The sequence below is a fragment of the Triticum aestivum genome, chromosome 7B (genome assembly GCF_018294505.1).
Source record: "Triticum aestivum cultivar Chinese Spring chromosome 7B, IWGSC CS RefSeq v2.1, whole genome shotgun sequence".
NCBI lineage: Eukaryota > Viridiplantae > Streptophyta > Magnoliopsida > Poales > Poaceae > Triticum > Triticum aestivum.
The window spans coordinates 536,760,011-536,782,356 of NC_057813.1; positions in this window are offsets into that span (position 1 = coordinate 536,760,011).

A 22,346-nucleotide genomic window follows, 5' to 3' on the forward strand; every position below is an offset into this window, starting at 1 on the left:
TATAAACTGCTGCACCGGCCATAGCCGCAGTCATCTGCATCCGTTGCCTTTCTCCTGTCCACACCACTACTACCCACCATGGCTTCCTCGCGCTCCAGCGCTCTTTGGGACGGGCGGACGACGGACCACAAGGAGATAGTAGCCATTGCTGCTGACCGGTTGGCCGGCAGGCAGCCGGAGGATGACGATGTCCCAATGGAGAACATGGTAGTCGACGATCCGGCGCCAACCCCCTCCTCCGCGCCATCCTCGCCGGTGCATTGCACCATGACCATCAGCGAGGCCCGTGCCCAATATATGGACAGGGTGAGGCAGATGCGTGAGGAGCAGTTTCGGGAGGCATTGGCTGACGCCGCCTACAACCACCATCTCCTCCAGGAGCACCTGCTGGCAGAGGAGCAGATCGCCGCGGAGCGGGCGGAGCAGGAGGCGTTGCTCGACTCGTACCACTCCGCCCGCAAGGGCCGCCTCGAGCACTGGCGGTACCGCATGCGGGTGGCGGAGGCTACGGCCGCCTACAAAGAGGCTAGCAAAGAGGGCGATGAAGCGGGCGATGTGCTGTTTGGCGAGACTGAGGACGAGGCAGAGGACAATGCCGGCTCCGACGAGTCCCCGCTCCGCTGGCGTCAACGACGCCCCGCGGCGCCAACAACGAGGCAGAGGACACCTCCGGCTCCGCCGAGGCCCCGCCCCGCCAACAGCGAGGCAGAGGACATCGCCGGCTCAGCAGAGGCCCCACCCTGCCGGCAATGTGGGGAGGATTTCCACCACTCCGCTGAGGCGCCGCCCACCGGTAATGAGACAGAGGACATCGCCGGCTCCGCCGAGGCCCCGCCCCACTGCCAACGAGGTCGCGCTACACAGAAAACGAGGAAGAGTATAACACGGTAGGTCGCCGCCGCTCGGGTCCAAGTAATGCCACCGCTGCTACCCTCCGGTTGAAGCCAATCTAGGCGGGTTGACCATTGACAGTCGGTTAGCTTCTTGGCGGCGACGTGGAGTCGAAGAGCTGCGCTGGAGAAGAACGCTGCTTCTACTTAACTGCTGGTGCAGTTGGCTGACTGACACGTGGGCCCAACAGGCCACATGTCAGTTACGCAACTGCACCTGCAGTTAAGTCACTGAAGCTTATGTTCGGCTCAGCGGGACATAGGTGGGTAGCTTCGGTTAATTAATTATACCTCCAGAGCACCCCTTTTTAGTTTTTTTTAGAAAAGGAGGATGACCCCCGGCCTCTGCATCTGGGAGATGCATGCGGCCACAAACACCCCTTTTTAGTTGAAGAATGTATGAAATGTAATTAAATCCGGCATGTTTATATGAAATCCGACCGTGTATGAATGAATTTATTTCGATTAGTTCGAATTCCTATATCACTGGCATTAGATGAACATGCAAAACAATACGTACTAGCATTATTCCCAGGGTGATCACCTCATTTGCAGTAGTTTCACATGTACTCCCTCCGGTACTTTCTATACAAGTTTTTTCTACAGTCAAAGTATCTCTACTTTGACCAATCTTATACAAAAAAGTATGCACTTTCACAATGTGTGAAGTAAAAAGGAACAGAAGGAGTACAAAGAGTTTGAGCAGCTTTTTAGCGTTTATGTACATTGCAATCAAACACATAGGGCTGGCAATTCACAGAGAACATTCAAAACAATCAATGATTATGCATCTCAGCGACTCACATGTTAGATGCAATATTTACTTCACAACTAAAGAATAAAGAAAAAATTGATCGACGCTGCTGACAGCAAGGGCGTCCCATTCAAAAATATCAAACGCATGTCTTAAAATCAATGAGAAAAATTTGACAAGGTTGTCCCATTCCAAAATATCAAATGCCTACGATTGTGGAATGGGCAGGGTTTGCCATCAGTTCAGACATTGACATGGCACCTCGTGCTAAATAAACCAACTGTTCTTTTTGTGCAGTTCCACCAAAATCAACCAAATTCACGTGTAGCTTGTATGATTTCGCCCTTATATGTTGCAACGCCTTGAACTTATTGGCACCTCCTTTCTTGTGGTGGAAATGAATGATTCAATGTATTCATGAACATTTTGTGCAGTTCCCATTGAAATCAAGCCGATCACCCCTGTTTGCACAAATACAAAAAAAGTGATTAGTATAAAGCAAAATGTACTATGAATTGACAGTTTAAATAGGCAACTACATGGTCCATGTAGAGCACACTTTTAGAAAAATGGAACTCACCAGAAAGAATCCTAGAACAACATTGTACTCGTGCATCACAGCAAAAAATGGAGATTTGTCAGTCCTTCTAAGCTGAAGTTAGTTTGGTCTTGTGGGGAGTAATGTAACCATCCTTCAACTGCTCCTTCTGATGAGAATCCTAGAACAACATTGTACTCGCACATCACAGCAAAAAAATGGAGATTTTTCAGTCCTTCTGAGCTGAAGTTAGTTTGGCCTTGTGGGGAGTAATGTAACCATCCTTCAACTGCTCCTTCTGATGAGAAGATAGACAGTGCTTCTTCATCCTGGCATAATCGGAACTAGTCACTTCACGCACTCCATATTCTTCTTTAGAGGAAGATGATCCTATTGTGCAAAGACAAGAGGACAACTAAATGCTAGCATCCCTATTTGCTCGAAAAAAAGGAAAGAAAATATTTAAAATAGCACAGATGAAGCACTTCTCAAGGACAATACCACTTTTTCATGACAGTATCTAAACAGTAGCACAACGCTAATAGAGATGACAAAGCTCAATCATATGGATGAATTAGTAGGCGAGTACCAACCTTTGTCAGGAGGCTAATTGTGTAGAGCATACAGACGAAGCACTTCTCCGGAACCATCTGTTGCTATCTACTATGGTGGCCATGCTTACTATATACTCCTCGATTAGTTTAATGTTTCCAACATCTTTTTGTGCAGTTCCACTAAAATATATGGTATCTTCAAAGAAGATCCCTGTTTGCACAAGTAGAGATAATTATGTATGGCATCAAATCAGTGGCAAAACAATTGCTCGTTCCAGCCATAGCAATAAATTAAGATGCAAAACTATATCATTACTTGTGTCATCACAGTTCCAGTGCTTCATTACAGCATCGGGAGTTGATTTTTGTTTTTCTTCCGCTTATTCTTCCCCTTCATCACTTGGTTCAATAACAGACAAGCTTCGCCTTCAATGTAAGATTTGGCATGTCAATTAGGGAGCACAAGTATAGTACTAAACTTAATTTTTTGATGAAAGTGGCAAAATACAGGCCAGTAGTTGTGAAATATCCTTATCTTACCTCAATGGGATATTACAGTGCACATACAGATTGGAAGTCTTGTCTCCATTTGTGCAGTTCACTAAAATCAAGCAACATTATCGTGCAAGTAGCAGAACATATGAAAGCACACTGCAGAATCATGTGAAAGAAGGCTAGTACCGACCTCTCATGATGCGGAATTCAAACAACTCACAAGAAGAAGATCTGAACCAAATTCTCCTTAACGGATAGGAAGTAAGATCTCCTCTTGTGCAGTTCCACTAAGATCAAGCAATCAAGCAACGTTGTCGGTCTGACATTTTGGTTGAACTGCACAAAACAGTCTTAAAACAAAAGTGTTTTGTTAAGTGCAACAAAAGGTCACAATGGCAACGAGGTGAAGTAGATAACCCTGTTTACACAGAGGTGCAAAGGAAACAATTAGTCGTCAATAACGGTGGATGACACAGAAGCCAACAAAAAGAAGCATCTACCTTATCGAAATGGGAAATAAAGCAAGACAGTAGCATTTCTCAAACGGTGGCATTGATTAATATTAACATAGATATTATATTAACAATAAAATTCATTAAACATGTAATTTGCTTTTAACTGTGGCATTGCATCAATTTTCCAGCGGCATTATTAGAGGGTGTTTGTTTACAGGGACATTTTGGTGTAGGGACTAAAAAAACTCCGTGTCAGTCACATCTAAAACAAACAGGAGGGACTTTTCGGGACTAAAAGTGGGCATTTGGGACTAAAGAAAGAAGACCCCGAGGGAGTCTTTTTGGGACTTTTTCCAACAGTTGCCCCTGCCATGCATTGCACCTTGTTTCTATTAGTTCATTACTAGGGGTAACATGGTCTTTTATCATGTCATTTAATAACCTCTAGTCCATGTTTAGTCCCTGGAACCAAGCGGTAGGGACTAGGGAGTTTTTGACTAAATAGGGCCATAGATTAACAATACCTAATGAATTGCACGGGACAGTGGACGCACCAGCACCATGTGCATCTACCGATGTACTGTGGTCATGCACAGTCTGTTGCAACAAAGAACAAACAACCAAGGAGCATATTTGTGTTGGTCCCAGTTTTGTTATCTTTAGACACCTTTCCCTATGTGAGCGCAGCAAATCTAGTCCTGCTCAAACTCTACAGCCTTGTCCCTTCCTTTCCTTTTTGAACTAGTACTTTCGCCCCTTCCTTTCCTCTTTGAACCACGTCCTAGATTTATGCGATACAACTTTCCCCACTTCCCCCCATTCCTTTCCTCTTTGAACCACGTCCTAGATTCATGTTATACAACTTTCCCCCTTCATTTCCTCTTTGAACCACGTCATAGATTCATGCTATATACAACTTTTCCCACTACTTTCCCCCACTCCTTTCCTCTTTGAACCACGTCCTAGATTCATGGTATACATGCAGCTAGAGCAATGCATGTGGAGTAAGTAAAATATACCTTAAGGTTCTTGGGGCGTGGTTCGGTGGGCGATGGGACGACGGCGAAGAAGAAGGGTCGGAGACCCTCCTGCGCCGCCGCTGGGTGGAAAGTGAACAGCAGCGCCGGTAGTGGATTCCCTCCCTCGCCGATGGCGACAGCGTTAAGCCTCCTTCCCTTCCCGGCGGACGGATCCTGTAGGCTCTTTGAGCAGCAGTGAGGGGAGAGAGAGGCCAACGAAGTCTTGTTTAGATCTGGAGAGGGCGAGAGAGTGTGAAGAGTGCAACTACAAGTGCTGAGGATCCAGCGGGAGAGGGCGAGAGAGTGTGAAGAGAGCAACTACAAGCGATGAGGCTCCAGTGTGTATATATATACTGGAGAGAGAGTGTGAAGCATGCAAACCCTAGAAAACATTTTGACCAGTCAAAGAATCCTCCTGGCAAAAATTATGCTCAAGTGTAGTTATCGAACCCGAGACCTCAAGTTTGATGAGCGAACAGGCTAACCAGCTACACAACCCTCCTGTTATGTTCAACGAGAGGAAAATAACCTTTTATACATTCCTGCATTCGTGTGACAGGCATGCCGTGTTTTTGTGTGTGTGTGTGTGGGAGTCATTAGGATTTCAATCATAATAGTGTCATGTGGCTTTGGTGGTAAGACTATCCAAAGTGGTGCAGAAATAATGCAGCCTTAGTCACCTTACCTCTCTCCACGTAGTACGTTGGGTCCCACCAGTCAGAGGGTGAAACAAACAAATTAATAAGAAAAATTAAAAGCGCCAGCGGTGTATTTTACTACCTCACACATCTCGCTACTGCTCGGGAACACTGTCCAACTGATCCCTCTATTCACTCACGTACTATTTTAAGTGAATCCTTATTATAACATGCAAACAAAATTTGGGCACTTGTATTCGACTTAAGTCAGTGTGCCACCGTATCTCATATACTTACTACTCCCTCCGTCTAGGTATACTAAGTCATGTTAGAAGGTGCAACGGGACCAAGGTGCGTGCGTGTGTGTGTGTTTAACAGCATGTGTGTGTTAGAGAGTGCGACAGATCGACCTACTCCTACAGAGATATGGTGTGTAGTGTACGATTTTAGCCGCGAGAGTCAGTGCATCCTCTCGTTTCCGGGCGTGTCCGTAGGGACATGCCGACAGCTGCCACGCCCGCTCCTGACCAGCCTGGCCCACCCAAAGGCCCTCCACCGCCCGCGCGTGCTTCCCGCCCGAAACGGTCAGCGCCGCTCCAAAGAATCGGTGTCGCATTCATGCCCGGGCAGAGCGGACGCGACCTCTCACTGGCGCAAGAGTGATGGTTGCTTCGTCCGTCCAACTTACTGCTGGGTATATGTGATTTGACGGCTCATTGGTCTTTATTACTGAGGTGGTAGGACTGCTGGATGTCCCACGCTTTCGGCGAAAGGAGGTAGTAGATTACAATTTTCTCCATTCTTACAGCGGAGGAGTGCAAGAGCAGTAAAAACACGCAGGCTCAGTGATTACATGGCCCACCTCACACTATCACCATGCGACACCTAACTCTTTACATAGTACTCCCTCCGTTCCTAAATATTACTAGATGAGTCCCTGCTCGTTGCCGCGGAACAGCGGTATATCTCTCTGCGCAAAATTATTGATTTCATAGAACAAAAAAAAATCTATAACCGCATGACAAATGTGGTAGCCAAACTAAATAAACTCCCATCATCATTTAGATCATCCCACATAAGGAAAAAAGATCAGCCAACTCCTACTGCATAATGGGATTATATTTTTCTTTTTGACATGTTAATGGGACTTAAAAGCTCACTTACATGCATGCTACCGGTGCATGCTTGCATGCAGACATGTTGATGTGATTTAAAACCCACTCACATGCATGTGCCACGGTATTTCTGCATGCTTGCATGTGGCTTAGTGCTGAGCCTCTCAACGTCTAGATCAGACGGCTATTATGACTGATTTACTTCATCTAACGGCTACGTCAATTTTGATGATGTGGCTCAAGGAGAGGATAGAGAATTCCTAGTAGTGGGGGCTAGCTATTACTAGTAGATAAGTCTTTGTAGAGATTCCACTAGGTGAACTACATACGGAACAAAATGAATGAATCTACACTTAAAATGCATCTATATACATCCGCATGTGGTTAATGGTGAAATCTCTACAAAGACTTATATTTAGGAATGGAGGAAGTACTAGTATAGTACTAGTACGTACTGTAATTTATCAGCGAGATAAATTTGTACAATGCTATGAAGCTTCCAGCTCCTGTTACATGTATCTTGCGTCCAAGGTTGCCCGTTGCAACATTTCATCAAATACAAAGGAGACTAACATGCATGCTATTGCATCTCAATGATTGACAGATCATAGCAAATATGTACTCCCTCCGTTCCAAAATAAGTGTCTCAACTTTGTGCAAACTTTAGTACAAAGTTGTACTACTACTAAAGTTGACACTTATTTTGGAACAGAGGCAGCTAAAGAAAAAAACGATCCATGCAGTCCCTAGCCCTTGAACCATGAACCCTGACCAGGCTTCAATTTGCTGGCAACGTTCGAGCTTCCTAATAAATGAAGTTTGCAACCTTTTGACCATCGGATCATTTTGTGCAGTTTCACCAAAATCGAGATGAGCATCCCTGTGGCAAAGAAATTGAAGAAGCGTGATTAGAATAAGATTACTAGGACTAGTTGATGAGACATAAACTCATCACAAATACAGTACGTAGAAGCCAGTAGAGGTATCAGGTATGTGCGGGGCAAAGAAGTAGAGAAATATCCACAGGGAGTGATGTGGGCAGCTGGAGCAGTGGTGCAAGCCGGCTGTAAAGGGAGTTGTACCTGAGGGACGTAGCTCGACCTTGAGGAGGGCGGCGGGAGGCGGCAACTGCCCACGTCGCGGCAGTGAGCAAGGGACGAAGGCAACCTCACCGGCTTTGTGAGAGAGAACGGCGGGGACCCCTGATCGGGACGTGCCGACAGTGGGTTTTCGCTGTCGGCGACGGACACCGCATCTACACTAAGCATCCACCCCTTCCCCAATCGGACGTGATCTGCCGGGATGTTAGAGATGTGGCCACAGTCGTTTTGTGCGAGAGAGTGTGAAGAGAGCAACCCCAGCAGGCAACCATGTAGGCTGGCCCGTCCTGACTATGTATATAGTGGAGCAGTTTCCTTTTCTCTCCATATGAACCTATCATATTGCGTACGTGCCACTGAAAAAAAAAATATTTATAAATGACGCGGCACCTAATACTCATTCTCCTATAATCTTGCGCTTGGCATCTCCAAAATATTAAACTTGCGATTGGCTCTTCGCCTCTTCGGGAAGTCGAGCAATAATGGTAGTGCAGTATATATCATTCTGGCTATATGAGATCGAATGAATTGTTGCACGTCCACCACGTGGGCGAGGGTCGAGGGGCGAGGGAGAGTGCTACTACATACGGAGCAAAATGAGTGAATGTACACTCTAAAATACGTCTATATACATCAGTGTTTGGAGTATGTACTAGTAGTTCATATTGAAATCTACTAAGGACATATATATTCCAAACAATATGATATAATCTCTATAACCAAGGTAGTAGGGACGAGTAGTAAACGGAGGGAGTAGTAAATTTTTCTCCTCGTCCTGCGAGCCACCGCGCGCATGGGCGAGGGAGGAGCAAGCTTCACCTCATCCTGCGAGCCACTGCGCCCGTGGGCGGGGGAGACGGCGTACTAAGCAAGCTTCTCCTCGTTCTGTGAGTTGACGGGACACATCAAAAGTACTCCAGTGTATAGAGCCTTGCCTCTAAGGTAGGCCCCACATGGTTTGCCTCTTTTTTTAATTTAACATAACGCGTCAAGTCGCAATTTGTTTGTTCACCCGTGGTAGACGATCCTCCCTCCACCAAGTGGACAACCAGTACACGTGCCAAATTACCACGTGGGCTGCCTTTTTCGTACATAAATGAGCTCCACCGTGTACCCGCGCGGGTGTGGTTGGGAAAGAGACGGGAGTACGTGCGCCGTGCATGCACCTCTTCTCTTCGTGCACGTCCCCCACCTATGTGGGTGGGTGTGAGAGATACAAACCGCGTTCGTGAGTGTTTTTTGTTTTGTGGTGGGGGTGGGAGTGGGGTGGGGGGTTGATTTCATAAATTATTTGTGGGAATTTGTGTCGATGACATCTCAAACAAAATTTTGCATGCAATGTGTGTGAAATGGAGGCCTATCGATATCATAGATAGAGGGTCGGGCAATCCAGGAGAAGAGAGGGAGGGGTCATAGCTATCGATAGAGTCGAAGAGAGGATCAAGTACTGGTGGGTGCGAGATCGATGAAGAGAGCCATCGAAATTGCGTGTGTGTGTGTGTGTGTGTGTGTGTGCAAGTCAAAGATATAGGGCGACTGGCCCACCGGAACGTTAGAGGGGACATGTCAAGTTTGTGTGTGGCAGGGAGACATGACTAGAGCGCTTGATGTATCGGTGTGTGTGGGGGGAGGGGGTGGGGGGAGGGGTAGGCAGAGGCCTAACTATAGAGGTAGAACGACTCGTATATGTGTTGAGAAGGAGAGACCCAGCTATGTCATGAGGGAGATCGGTTGACATCCATACATAACTGAAGGACGGGAAATATGATGGGACAGAGAGAGAGAGAGAGAGGGAGGGAGAGGGAGGGAGAGGGGTAGAGTGCTGGATGGGTGATGGAGTTGCTTCTCGGAGATGTTGGGAGAGGCCTACTAGACAAACTGAGGGTGGAACTGCAATGTTATCAATAAGAGTGGGGATGTGTTTCTGTGTGTGCCTGTGCGTGATAGATCTGTCGGGACGCATCCATGGATGATGAAGGGGAACCATGTGTTTGGTAAGCAAACCTAACTAGATCGGTAGATCAATTGTTGTTTGTCGGAGGAAGGGAGAGACACAACTAATGAGGTAGATCGATCGATGTGTGGGTAAAAACGAGTTATAAGGACCTAGCTGGCTATATGTATAGCGAGAGATCGGTCGGTGTACGTCCATTTGTTAGAGGCAAATAAGGCCCAGCGAGACGGATAGACAGAGAGAATGGAGCTAGGAGGTGGTGCGAGAGGCCCAACTACTAGCTGGATAGGGGGAGGAGTGTGCGGTTGTGAGATCGATTAAAAGAGGGGTGAGAGTTTACACGTGTGTCTGACCATATGAGAGACACGAGGCAAGGACACATAAAGGAGGAGATTGAAGCTGTGTGTGTATGCTGTAGGCAGGCATCGCTGGAGAGGTTTATCGATCGGTGTGTGTCGGAAAGGAGTTGTGGAGACTCTGGGAGAACGACCTAAAGGAAAAAATGAATGTGCCCGGTGGATAGAATGCCGAGGGAGGGGGAGGGCGAGGAGGGCGTGTGCATGCACGAGAGAAAGTTAGTGGTAGCTACAAAGGTTAGAGGACTGTGTGGGTGTAAGAGACTAACAAAGATCATAATTTGATATGAAAGCGGATTCATATATTTGAATAGGAGATCATAGTGTTTTAAACATTGCATGCATGAATATAGCGGTGATACACGTGTTGTGCACATGTTATACCATAATGTGATAATGCATGGCGTTTGCAACTCACAGCTAAATGCCGAACAATCTAAACCATACTATACATCAAACAATCTCACATTTTATTTGAATTTGTGATAATGTGCGGCGTTTGCAGCTTACAACTAAATATCGAGCAATCTAAACAATACTATATATCGAACATTCTCACATTTTATTTGAATTTGTGGTAATGTGTGGTGTTTGCAACTCACATCTAAATACTTGTAGGCGTAGGGGGCGGGGCACCATACATAATGTGATAAACACATTATACATATGAGACATGGTTTAGATTATGAAGATCTAGCTAGAGCTAGAAATGTAATGTGATTTGAAATCAAAATAAAGTGGATTCAAAAAATCTAGTTCGAGTTCATATAGTACACATAGTTCATATGTAACTCGATACTGATCATGTGGTGTGCTGTGAAGATAATACACAAACGATGGTTTAACTTGACAATAATGATGATTGTAGATCTTATTAAAACAGAGAAACGAATTCAAATGCTTTGACTTCACAACAATCATTACTGTAGATCTTATTCAAATTTAGTTCATATTGAAGTGGTAGTATATACGTTTGGAATGCACTAAAACATTCATTTGAGTAGTAGGTTGCATGCATTATACACGTAGCGAAATATTTTAATTGAACATAACATGAATTCAAAGTTTTGAATGACATTTGTAGTGCGCATTGATTTGGTACAGTACACGTTAGGCTTGTCCAGAAATTTCAACCCGCGCCTTGTTAGCCCGAAATATTTAAGATATATCTTTGTCTCGTTGTGCTCCGACAATTCCCTCCATCCCAACCCGCGCCTTGCTATTCCGAAATTACAACGCGCGCGAAAACTCCCACCTCCTTTGAAATCCCGACACGCAAAATGCGTGTGGTACCCCTGAACCGAAAGAACCGCCTCAAATCGGTGGGGGGTACTTTTGTAACTTACCACACATTTCGGACAAGCGCGTCTCTAAGCCATGGTTCCCCACTGCCATCCCATCCGCCCACCCATTCATACACCGAGGCCGCGAAAACCTGCGATGAAACCCCACACCCTGCTCCGTCCGCCACACAGCCGGAGCTTCTTCCCCGACGACGTCGTCCCCAGCAACACCTCGACGTCCCTCATCCACCGTACCGGATGAGGATCCGTCTTCGATCTCATCGTCCCGCCGGTTCAGCCACCCCGTCCTCCACCTCCAAGGAGCTGCCCCGATGTTCCCCTCGTCTTTGCGCCACCTCCATTCCCACACCGCCGTCTTCACCTGCACCACCGAAAGAGCACCATCATCACCATTTCCTCGGATGAAGTTGCGGCCTAATCGGCGCCACCAAAGAGGTTGTACACTAATCGCCGCATTTTCTTCTTGATTCGACCTCACGGTGCTGCCGGCGGTCGGTCCCGAGCCGACACGGCGTGGCTCCATCCACGGCGGCGTCGTCGGCCACTTCCTCCACGGCGTCGCTCCCTCGGCGGCGACGTCCACATCAGTAGGAGCTGCTGCTGCTTTAGCTCTCACTCGCGCTGCTGCTCTGCTCTTTCTCTCGGTCCCCTGCCTGGTCTGCTCTTGCTATTGCTCTTGCTCGCGCTGCTGCTCTCGCTCTTGCTCTTGCTTGCCATGCTGCTCTGATTTGGCTACACTTCAGTCGACTGAATCGACTTTTGGGTCAGTCGATTTCCAAGGGGTGGGCTCACCGGGGTGAAGGAAGAACCAGCCGCAGTGGGGAGGGGGGCTCGCCGGAGAGGTACCCCACTATCTATATTAGGGTTCAGGATGGGGGCGGCGGTCGCCGGCGGTGGCGGGGTGTTGGCGGGGCTGTGGCGTGGGGATCGCCGGAGAAAAAGCTCGGCACGGGGGGGGGGGAGGGGTGGCTAGAGGGATGGTCGGGGTAGCGGCGGACCGGCGGTGGGGAGTGTTTTAGGGGCGGGCGGGGTGGCGCACCGCCGGTCGCGGGCGGCGGGGGGCTGCTGTTTGGCCGGTGGTGGCTGGCGGCTAAGGGGGGTGGAGGTTGAAGATGAACCGCAGGCCCTTGATTTCTTATCCAACGGCTGCAAAATCGACTGACCAGAGATGAAAAAGTCAGCCGACCAACGTGTAGCGTCACCTTGCTAGTGCGTTCAGTTTCGACAGCAAAATTCAGTTTTGACAGCAAAATTCAGTTTCGACAGTTAGGTTCAGTTTCGACAGTTAAGTTCAGTTTCGACAGTTAAGTTCAGAGATGAGCGGCTGATTTATTTTACATCTAGCACTTTGTGGTTATGTATTTTACGTCATGTATTGGAGATGCTATTAGAATTCCACTCAGGTTAACGTTGTTCGTTGTCTCTCTTGTCCTGCTTCAGCCTCGTCGTAGTACAACTCACCGGAGCTGCTCCAACGACGAAACCCTCCATCACAGCTGAGCAGTACCTCGGGCTCCATCTCCAGACGCCTAAGATCTTCTTCCCCTCCTCCGACAGCAAAGTCAGCCGGAGCATCCTCACCGGCCAACCCAATCACGCTGAGATCGACCTGGCTTCTCCAAAGAGGTTGTACACTTGTTGCATCTCTTTTTTACTCTAAATGTTATATATATTGTCCACTGAGCACACGGATTTGTTCCTTTAGTGTCTCCTTGAAAGAAAAAACGTAGGAATTTTAATTTTCACTTGTCCTCCTTTTCAAATACCTATTCATGAAGCACAAGACTAAGAGATAGTAGCATAATAGCATTATAACCGTACATTTTCTTGTGGTTTGACTTAATCTCACCATGCTTCTTTGCATCCTGTGATCTTCCAATTGTTGTGAATCAAACACCCAGATTGGCAGAAATCCTGTGTTTTTAAATTCTCTGTTTTGCACGTGCATTCCTATCCTATTCCTGTCTATTTCCTATCCCTGCATTGTTGGAATCCTCCAATTCAAACGAGCCCTTACAGAATTACTTCTCTTACAGATAGTTGTCAAAGAAAACCTTGCGTGGTTTGTCCCGGTCCTGCTGCGCCGTCGTCCACCCCAGCTCAGCTGCTCCAACGACAGAAGGGTCCAGCAGAGCAGGGATCCGGCCTCCAGACTGTCTTTCGCCGCCTCAGATCTTCTTCCCCGCCGCTGGCAGCCATGAAAACTGCATTACCATCATCAACCGAGCAGATGACCTCGAGGACTACACGGGTCCGCAAGAGAGGTCGCACTCTTTCGTGTCTGCTTACGTTATGCATCGCTTAATATTACATGCTACTTTATCGTCCTGTTCACCGATTAGACTCTGAGTCAGCTCCAAACTAATGGTCAAACTTGAGTTTTTAAATGGTTGTGGGGTACATATCGGGGCCGCTATCAATAGTATCTATCTACTATCTGGTTAATCTCCGGTGTCTACTATGAGTTTCATGTTGGGTGGGAAACAAACAGTAAAGAAGCCATTATCTGTATTTATTAACTGAAGCCATTATCTGCCTGCTATTATTGGTTTTGGGTCTATCCACAGGTTGCTACCATCACTCTGGATTTCTGCATGCACTCCTTACATAATCTCACTATGTTTTATTCCTATGCATGACAGTTATTGTAAACAATGGAACTGAACATGTAGAGCAAAAGAGACGAGCCTTGCGTGGCAATATAATTTCATGCAGACGTCGCTCCATGGTAGGCGCAAAGGCAGCCCCCCTCCACGCATTTCGGATTGTAATCGAGAGGAAGATATCTGTTCTGAGGGGGATTCAGAAGGAGAAGATAACTCCTATTTACCCCCTGAGGTCTTCGCTCTAACTTGGCATGCTGATGTTGGTTATATCATGCATATGGTGTCTTGCATTGCTTACTTTATACATCAAATATGTCATCTGCTTAGTTTAGACATCCTTTGTGCGAATGCCATCTGTTTAGTTTATTCATCGTTTATGTGAATTATGCAACGCCACCTTGTTTAGCCAGGCATCATATATGTGAATTTTGCAATGCCATCCTGCTTAGCCAGTCATCTTATATGTAAATTATATCAGGCCATCTTTTTTTCGTTACATATTACATTCGTCAACAATGTTAGTACATTCAACTGCTCTTCGTGTGCATCAGCCATTTGACACGGTGATGGCAAATTCTGGAGTGAAAACAAGGTCTTCTGAGCAGACTATGCTATCTGACGAAGCGCATATCTCGCTGGTTACGGATAGCTCCTCAGAGGAGGATTCAGAGACAGATGACCAGTCCTATCCCCCCCCCCCGAGGTGTATGCTCTAACTTGGCAGGGTTATGTTGCTCATATCGTGCGTATGGTGTCTCGCATTGCTATGCCATTTGATTAGTTTAGACATGCTTTGTGTGAATGCCACCTGTTCAGTGTCTAATTACCATATATGTGAATTATGCATTGCCATCTTGTTGCAAGACATTATATATGTGAATTATACAATGCTATCTTGTTGCAAAGGCATTATATATGTGAATTATGCAATGCCATGCTGTTTAGCCAATCATCATGTATGTGAATTATATCATGCTATCATTTTTTTGTATTACGTGTTCCATTTGTCGACAACGTTTGTATATTCAACTACTCTTCCTGTGCATCAGCCATTTGAAGCGGTGATGGAAGTATCTGGAGTGAAAACAAGGTATTCAGAGCAGACAATGCTACCTGCTGAAGCAGACATCTTGCTGGCTACAGAGAGCTCCTCAGAGGAGGATTCAGAGACTGATGACCAGTCCTATTTCCCCCCTGAGGTCTATGCTCAAACTTGGCAGGGTTATATTACCCATGTCATGCATGTTGTCTTGCATTGCTTAGTTTTTACATCATATATAGATTGCCATCTGCTTACTTGCTTACTATATAAATCATATATTTGAATTATATCATGCCATCATGTTTACATAGTACATACACATCATCTATCTGAATTATGGCATGGCAACCCATTTAATAAAGACATCATATAGTTATATCATCTCATCCTGTTTAGTGTTTACAGTCATCATATTTAGAATTATGGCATTCTATCCATGAATGTATGTGAATTATGGCATGCCAACCTATTTAATAAACACATTATATAGTTATGTCATGTCATCCTGTTTACATAGTCTCATATTTTGAACTATGTCTTTCCATCTTTTTTAGTTAGCCATCATAATGTGAAATTGTGTCATGCTATCCTGTTTAGTTAGCCATCATATATGTGAAATTGTGTCATGCTATCCTGTTTGGTTAGACAACATAAATATGAATTATTTCATGCCCTCTTTTATTCCCCACTATCCATTGCACCTGTCTATCATACAATGTCTATACTTTCAATTACTTTTCTTGTTTATCAGCCATTTGAATTGGAGAGCGTGATGGCAGTATCTAAGGGAGTAACAACACGGTCTTCAGAAAAGATAGTGCTACCAGTTGATGCAGATAGAACCACGGTTGTACTTGCCCAAGGACCAGATCCACCACACATAACCCAGACTCTCGCAGATTGTACCCCTACCCAGTTGGACAGAGAACCAGCTACACCCCTTTTAACCCCAACCCCGGCAGATAGTAACCCAGTTCCAGTTGACACAGCACCGTCTCCACCACAGAGCACCCAAACACGAGCGGTTAGTAAGGGAACTGCAGTGCCCAAAGCACGAGGACCACCACTCCGAATCCCAACTCAACGCTTAAAGGAGAAGAAGATTTGTTCTCAGGTCAGGTTCTGTAGCTATGGTTCATACTCCTTTGCTCTTGCATTACTGTATTTACTCATACCAACTATTTTCAAATTTGAAGGATGGAATTGAAACTCCAATGGCGCAACAGGTATGTTTTAAACCTGTTTCTTTAACTGGTTTGCTGTTGTAACCTGCTCTATGTTGATTTCAGTTTCAATTGAATAAACAGTTATGTTCTCATGTCATGCACATTACAAGTGTTGTTATTGCTCTATAGTTACCCACACTTATATTCTGTCTATTCTGCTTTGTCTTGAACAAATATTATTTGAACTGTGTCTCTATCTTGATTTGGCAACAAAAACTAGAATGATATAGACCATAAAGTGACCATGGCACATAGATATATGTTTGTTTCATGCTGTTATCCTGTCCACTTTACTACTGAACTCATTTACCAAAATGAGTTTCATATACAACATGGTAAACATGTGATGTGTCTGCTTGTTTCTCTTTTAGAATGCGGACAAAATATTGGAGAACAGTACCGCGTTATCCAATGGTAAAGGAAGTAATGCAGATAAGGTTCAAGATAGTGAGACATCCCTGTTGGTCTCCAAGAAAGCTGATAAAAACTATCTTGACGACAGTGAGGGAACCCAAAAGTCCTGTCTTGATGTAGTGTTCGAGTTACTGGCCACTACTGCTGGCACAAGCTCTTCGAACTCGCTGCCTGAATCAGTTCGTCTTCTTGAGTCTCAACTTCAAGTTGAAAGACATCGATCAGATGTGCTGCGACAGGAAGCTGAAGGACTGAGGAAGTCCCTGCAGAATTCAGATGCATATTTTCTGGTGCAACAGCAAGCGCTGGAGGATTTAAGCGCCAAACAAGAGAAAGTTAATAAGCTTGCTAAGCATCTTGCCAGCATTATGGGTACCCAGGATATTGTTTCTTGAGATCTTCTGAAGTGGTTTCAGTTCTGGATTTGTTTTGCTGCGGCGTTTATTTGCGCTGGTCGCCAACTTTGACAACCAGTGTATATGATATGCTGCTTTGTTCCCTATATTTGCACTGGTGGCGAACTTTGATGCCCAGTGGATGTAATATGTGTAACAGCCGTGATAGCCTAGCATAAGTTGCTTGCTTATTTATTTCCTTGTTGTCTTGTTTATTTGTTTGCTTGTAGTCAGTGCAGTTCTTTTTAAAACTAGGCCACAATAACCATGGGCTAATATTTACTGTAGTGACACTGGGCCTCCTACGGGCCGTAGAAACAGTGGGCCTTCTACGGGCCGTAGAAACAATGGGCCTTCTACGGGCCGTAGAAACAATGGGCCTTCTACGGGCCGTAGAAACAATGGGCCTTCTACGGGCCGTATCATCAATGGGCCTTATACAGGTAGTATGACCATAACGGGCCATCGTTAATAGGCCGTATTTGATGACGCTATGAAAACGGCCCAACGTATTAACGGACCACAAACGGGCCGATGTAACCACGGGCTGAATTTGGCCCACAAGCAGAAAATGACAGTAACGGGCCGTAAGTAAACGAATGCTGGAAATGAGCCCAAGAATAAATGGGCTCCGAGAAGGCCGAAAGATAACATTTGCTGGAAACAGCCCAACTGAATAACGGGCCCTTAATGGGTATAAAGTGATATACTGTTCATTACGGGCCAGTTTCACCACGGGCCGTTAATGGGTGTAAAGTGATACACTGTTCATTGCGGGCCAGTTTCACCACGGGCCGTTAATAGGCCAAGAGTTACATAGGGCCTCATATGGGCCGAAAGACGTCATGGGCCATACATGGGCCAGAAGTGAAAACGGGCTGGAATCATATTGGATGGCCCAGATGACGCTACTGGGCCTAATTCGGATAGGGCGTAACGGGCCTTGGGTTAGCGGGCTGTAAATGGGCTATATGTGAACAGGCCGTTAACAGGCTTTCCATGGGCCGGCCCGCCACCTTTTAACCAAGTCAAACGGGCCGGCCTTTTCACAGAAATGGGCCTCTATTGGGCCGTGCCACGTGTCGACGTATCATAGGCGCCTTCTGTCCAATGAGTGGATGGAATCAATCCCAATAGTGAGCCGACACGTGTTTCCTCCAGCCAATGATGATTTTACATGTGGAAAATCCCATTGGTCGGGGCTGTTAACGGGTCATCGGATCCAAAACCCGACCCTATAGCTTAGCGGTGTTCCATTACGGTGGATGCCACATGTCGGTCACCCTTGACGAAAGCAGTTCTGTGACGCGTGATTTATTGTCATGGAAGTGGACACTTCCGTGATGATAATTTTGATAATGTCATCGAACACTTCTATGACAGCACAGGTATGACTATCTTGATTCTGTCATAAATTTTTCATGGATGTACATGCATGACAAAAAACGCGACCTACTGTGACAAACATGTATCATCACGGAAGTGTATTTTTTTTGTAGTGTAGAATCCATCAGCCTTACTGGTGTACGGTTGCTGGATGGAGCAGAAGTCAGTCTTATGACCGAAACCCAGCCCGTTCTTCCTATACTTTTTCACCTTGATATATCCATCAGACAGCTGAAGGTTAACAGGGAACTATCGAGAACACTCTTTATGTGCGTGTAATCCTTTTTCTTGATGTTCTTCAATGAGTCCAAGTACATATCATGGGAGTATTCTGGGTACAGACAGATGAGGACGGCGCCCCCCTCCCGCTGCGCAAAATATGTACACCTCAAATTAGCCTCCATGCTTGCAAAGGAATGATTAAAACTTACAAAATGATATCCGCGGATGACTTACATGGGATGATAAGGTAGGAGAATCGTTTCCTTGTCCCTATTAGCGATCATGAACTCGCCGATGTACTTACTCGCATAGTCACGGTGCTCTTTGCCGACTGCCAAGAAGCTCTCGTGCATATAGTACAGGTCCGCGACGCAGATATATTTTCTATTCTCACGCCTAATGATGTAGTTGAGATACAGCGCATACATGCAGATGAACTAGAAATCTAGCTTGGTCATGTGGAACATGCCATAAATGTAGTCAAATCGCAGGATGAACTTATCCGTGGGCCATCTCTCAACGTACAACTTCCCGCCCGGCCCTGAGCCACGTAAAGCGGGTATCCTAGTTTTTCCGAGATGAGAAGGCTTTGCTCTTTGGCCAGCACATCTTCATGAAGTCTCCTTAGATCATTGTTCAGTATGTGCTCTAGCACTTTCGGAGGTAGGATCGGGTGACCGGCAACATGGACACGCTCCGCACCATCGACAGGTATTCTGTCTACCTCCCAGGGCTTCAAAGGCGGCTGGCTGCTTGAAGCAGCTCTGACGCCTTTAGGTCCTTTCTTGTATGGTCTCCTCCTTTGCTTGTTGGCGGGTGGCGGTAGTGAGACCACCATACCTTCCCTAACCACTACACCCAATGTTGTTGGGCTAATCAGTGAACGGCCCTCGGGTTGTTGCTGGGTAGAGGCGGCATCTGGAGGTGTCTCCTGCGAGGATTGCATGAAGCGAGACTTTTTGCATTCCGCCTTAGGACGTTCTGGCTCCTGCAAATCAGGCAGCATCAAGTCATCATATCCACGCTCATAGCTTGAGTCATAGTCCCGAGCCATCAATTCTCCATCGTCATAGGAAGTATTGATATATTTGAGAGGGTCATTATCATCCTCCTCCATGAAACCATCAACATTTGCTTCTTCCACAGGGGCGACATCATCTGGCACTAATGGAGGCTCTCCCTCGCATCGTCCTCTATCACCCGCCATGACAGGTGAAGGTAATTTCGTAGATGGGGTGATGTTCATACATTCTTGAGGAGCTATTGTTGGTGTGATATCGGGCGCCTCAACACGACTAAGAGTCTTCTGCCAAGGCAAGAACCAGCTCTTGCATGCACCAATCCGTTTAGGGGTCTCCTCATCATCGACTGGTACTAGAGGAGGCGAATCCTCGAAGCACACTTTGACACTGGACACGGTAATCTTGAAGACGCCATTGGGCATCTCTTAGTTGTGGAACATGCGGTCCTTCGGCTTCACGATCATTGCCTTTCCCACGGCCACCTTCTAGCCGTTGATGTCGTACAGTAGGGTGCACGGGGTATCATCGGCCTATGAAGAAATGTCTGCGACGTCAATCATCTAAAAGGCAATTAAAACGGAAGACCATAGACATGCTGGTGAAAAGGTTATGACGCGTAATTACCGTGAGGGCGTCGAGCCTAGCCAAAGACAAAGCCCCACCGAGCATGTCAGAGACGGAGGTCGGGCTGCTATGAACAGGAGCAGGACCTTTTGCGGTTGCGTGAGCAGGTGCTGGTGCTGCAATGTTCATCGAATTGCTCCTGACGTAGCTGGGAAGGGGAAAGTCCGCTGGCCCTTTATCTGGATTGCTCTTCGACCAATCGATAATTGCCGGATCAAGCTAGTAATAATGGAAGATTGGAAGTCAGCCGTGACGCGAGCTACCCCTGCATTGACTACCCCGATCAAATCTTCTTTGGTCTCAGCTTTGGTCTTATTGACTGCAATCGCAACCTTCTAGTCGATGGTATGTTGAGTAAGAAATCGTCTCTTCCTTCTTTCCTCTAGCTGCTCATGGTAGCACGTCTTCCACGAGGCGCCATCTTCGACATCATGCGCACGTACATAGGACGACAGTTTGTCCTCCGGGACTTGTTTAGTATGTTCAGGGCCCGGTTGAAAGGGGTGTCCCACTTGGGCCTCACCGACGACTGTAATGACTCGTCGCATTCGGCCGCCTTTTGGTGCTGCTCTTTTTGCAAAAGGAACATGGATGGTTTACTAATGTGACAAAACTTGTAGTCGAATTAATGGGAAGCTAATATACTAAGGTGGTAATATAACAATTACTAGAAGTATCATGAACTCCCTCGTGTTCGGGTCCAGGTAAAAGATCTTATTGATGCGGTTCCACTTGTACTGGGCCCTGATCCATTCAAGCTCATGCGGGTCGGTGAACTCCTTCAAGGGGTCTGGAATTCCGTGACTTTCATGTTCGGCATCCTGCTTGGCCATATGTGACTCTTCCCCTCGTAACCACGGCTTCCGAGGCGGTGGGGAGGCGTGTTCCTGGCTGCTACGTGTTGAGCTTGCGTTGGTTTTCCTTGAAGAGGAAAGGGTGATGCAGCAATAGTAGGGTAAGTATTTCCCTCGGTTTTTGAGAACCAAGGTATAAATCCAGTGGGAGGCTCCTCAGAAGTCCCACGCACCTACACAAACAAACAAGAACTCGCAACCAACGCAATAAAGGGGTTGTCAATCCCTTCAAGGCCACTTGCGAAAGTGAGATCTGATAGAGATAATATGATAAGATAAATATATTTTTGGTATTTTATAATATAGATTGGAAAAGTAAAGATGCAAATAAAAGTAGATAGCAAACTTATATGATAAGAGATATACCCGGGGGCCATAGGTTTCACTAGTGGCTTCTCTCAAGATAGCATAAGTATTATGGTGGGTGAACAAATTACTGTCGAGCAATTGATAGAAAAGCAAATAATTATGAGATTATCTAGGCATGATCATGTATATAGGCATGACGTCCGTGACAAGTAGACCGACTCCTGCCTGCATCTACTACTATTACTCCACACATCGACCGCTATCCAGCATGCATCTAGAGCATTAAGTTCATAAAGAATAGAGTAGCGCATTAAGAAAGATGACATGATGTAGAGGAATAAACTCCTGCAATATGATATAAACCCCATCTTTTTATCCTCGATGGCAACAATACAATACGTGCCTTGCTGCCCCTGCTGTCACTGGGAAAGGACACCGCAAGATTGAACCCAAAGCTAAGCACTTCTCCCATTGCAAGAAAGATCAATCTAGTAGGCCAAACGAAACTGATAATTAAAAGAGACTTGCAAAGATAACTTAATCACACATAAAAGAATTCAGAGGAGATTCAAATATTTCTCATAGATAAACTTGATCATAAACCCACAATTCATCGGATCTCGACAAACACACCGCAAAAAGAGTTACATCGAATAGATCTCCAAGAAGATCAAGGAGAACATGGTATTGAGATTCAAAGAGAGAGAAGAAGCCATCTAGCTAATAACTATGGACCCGAAGGTCTGTGGTAAACTACTCACAACTCATCGGAGAGGCTATGGTGTTGATGTAGAAGCCGTCCGTGGTCGATTCCCCCTCCGGCGAAGCGCCGGCGAAGGCTCCAAGATGGGATCTCGCGGATACAGAAAGTTACGGCGGTGGAAATAGTTTTTCGTGGTCGCTTCTGATGTTTTCGGGGTACATGGGTATATATAGGAGGAAGAAGTACGAGGTGGACGATCGTGGGGCCCATGAGGCAGGGGGCGTGCCCAGTAGGGGGGTGCGCCCTCCACCCTCATGGCCTCCTCGCTTGTTTCTTGACTTCCACTCCAAGTCCTATGGATCACGTTTGTT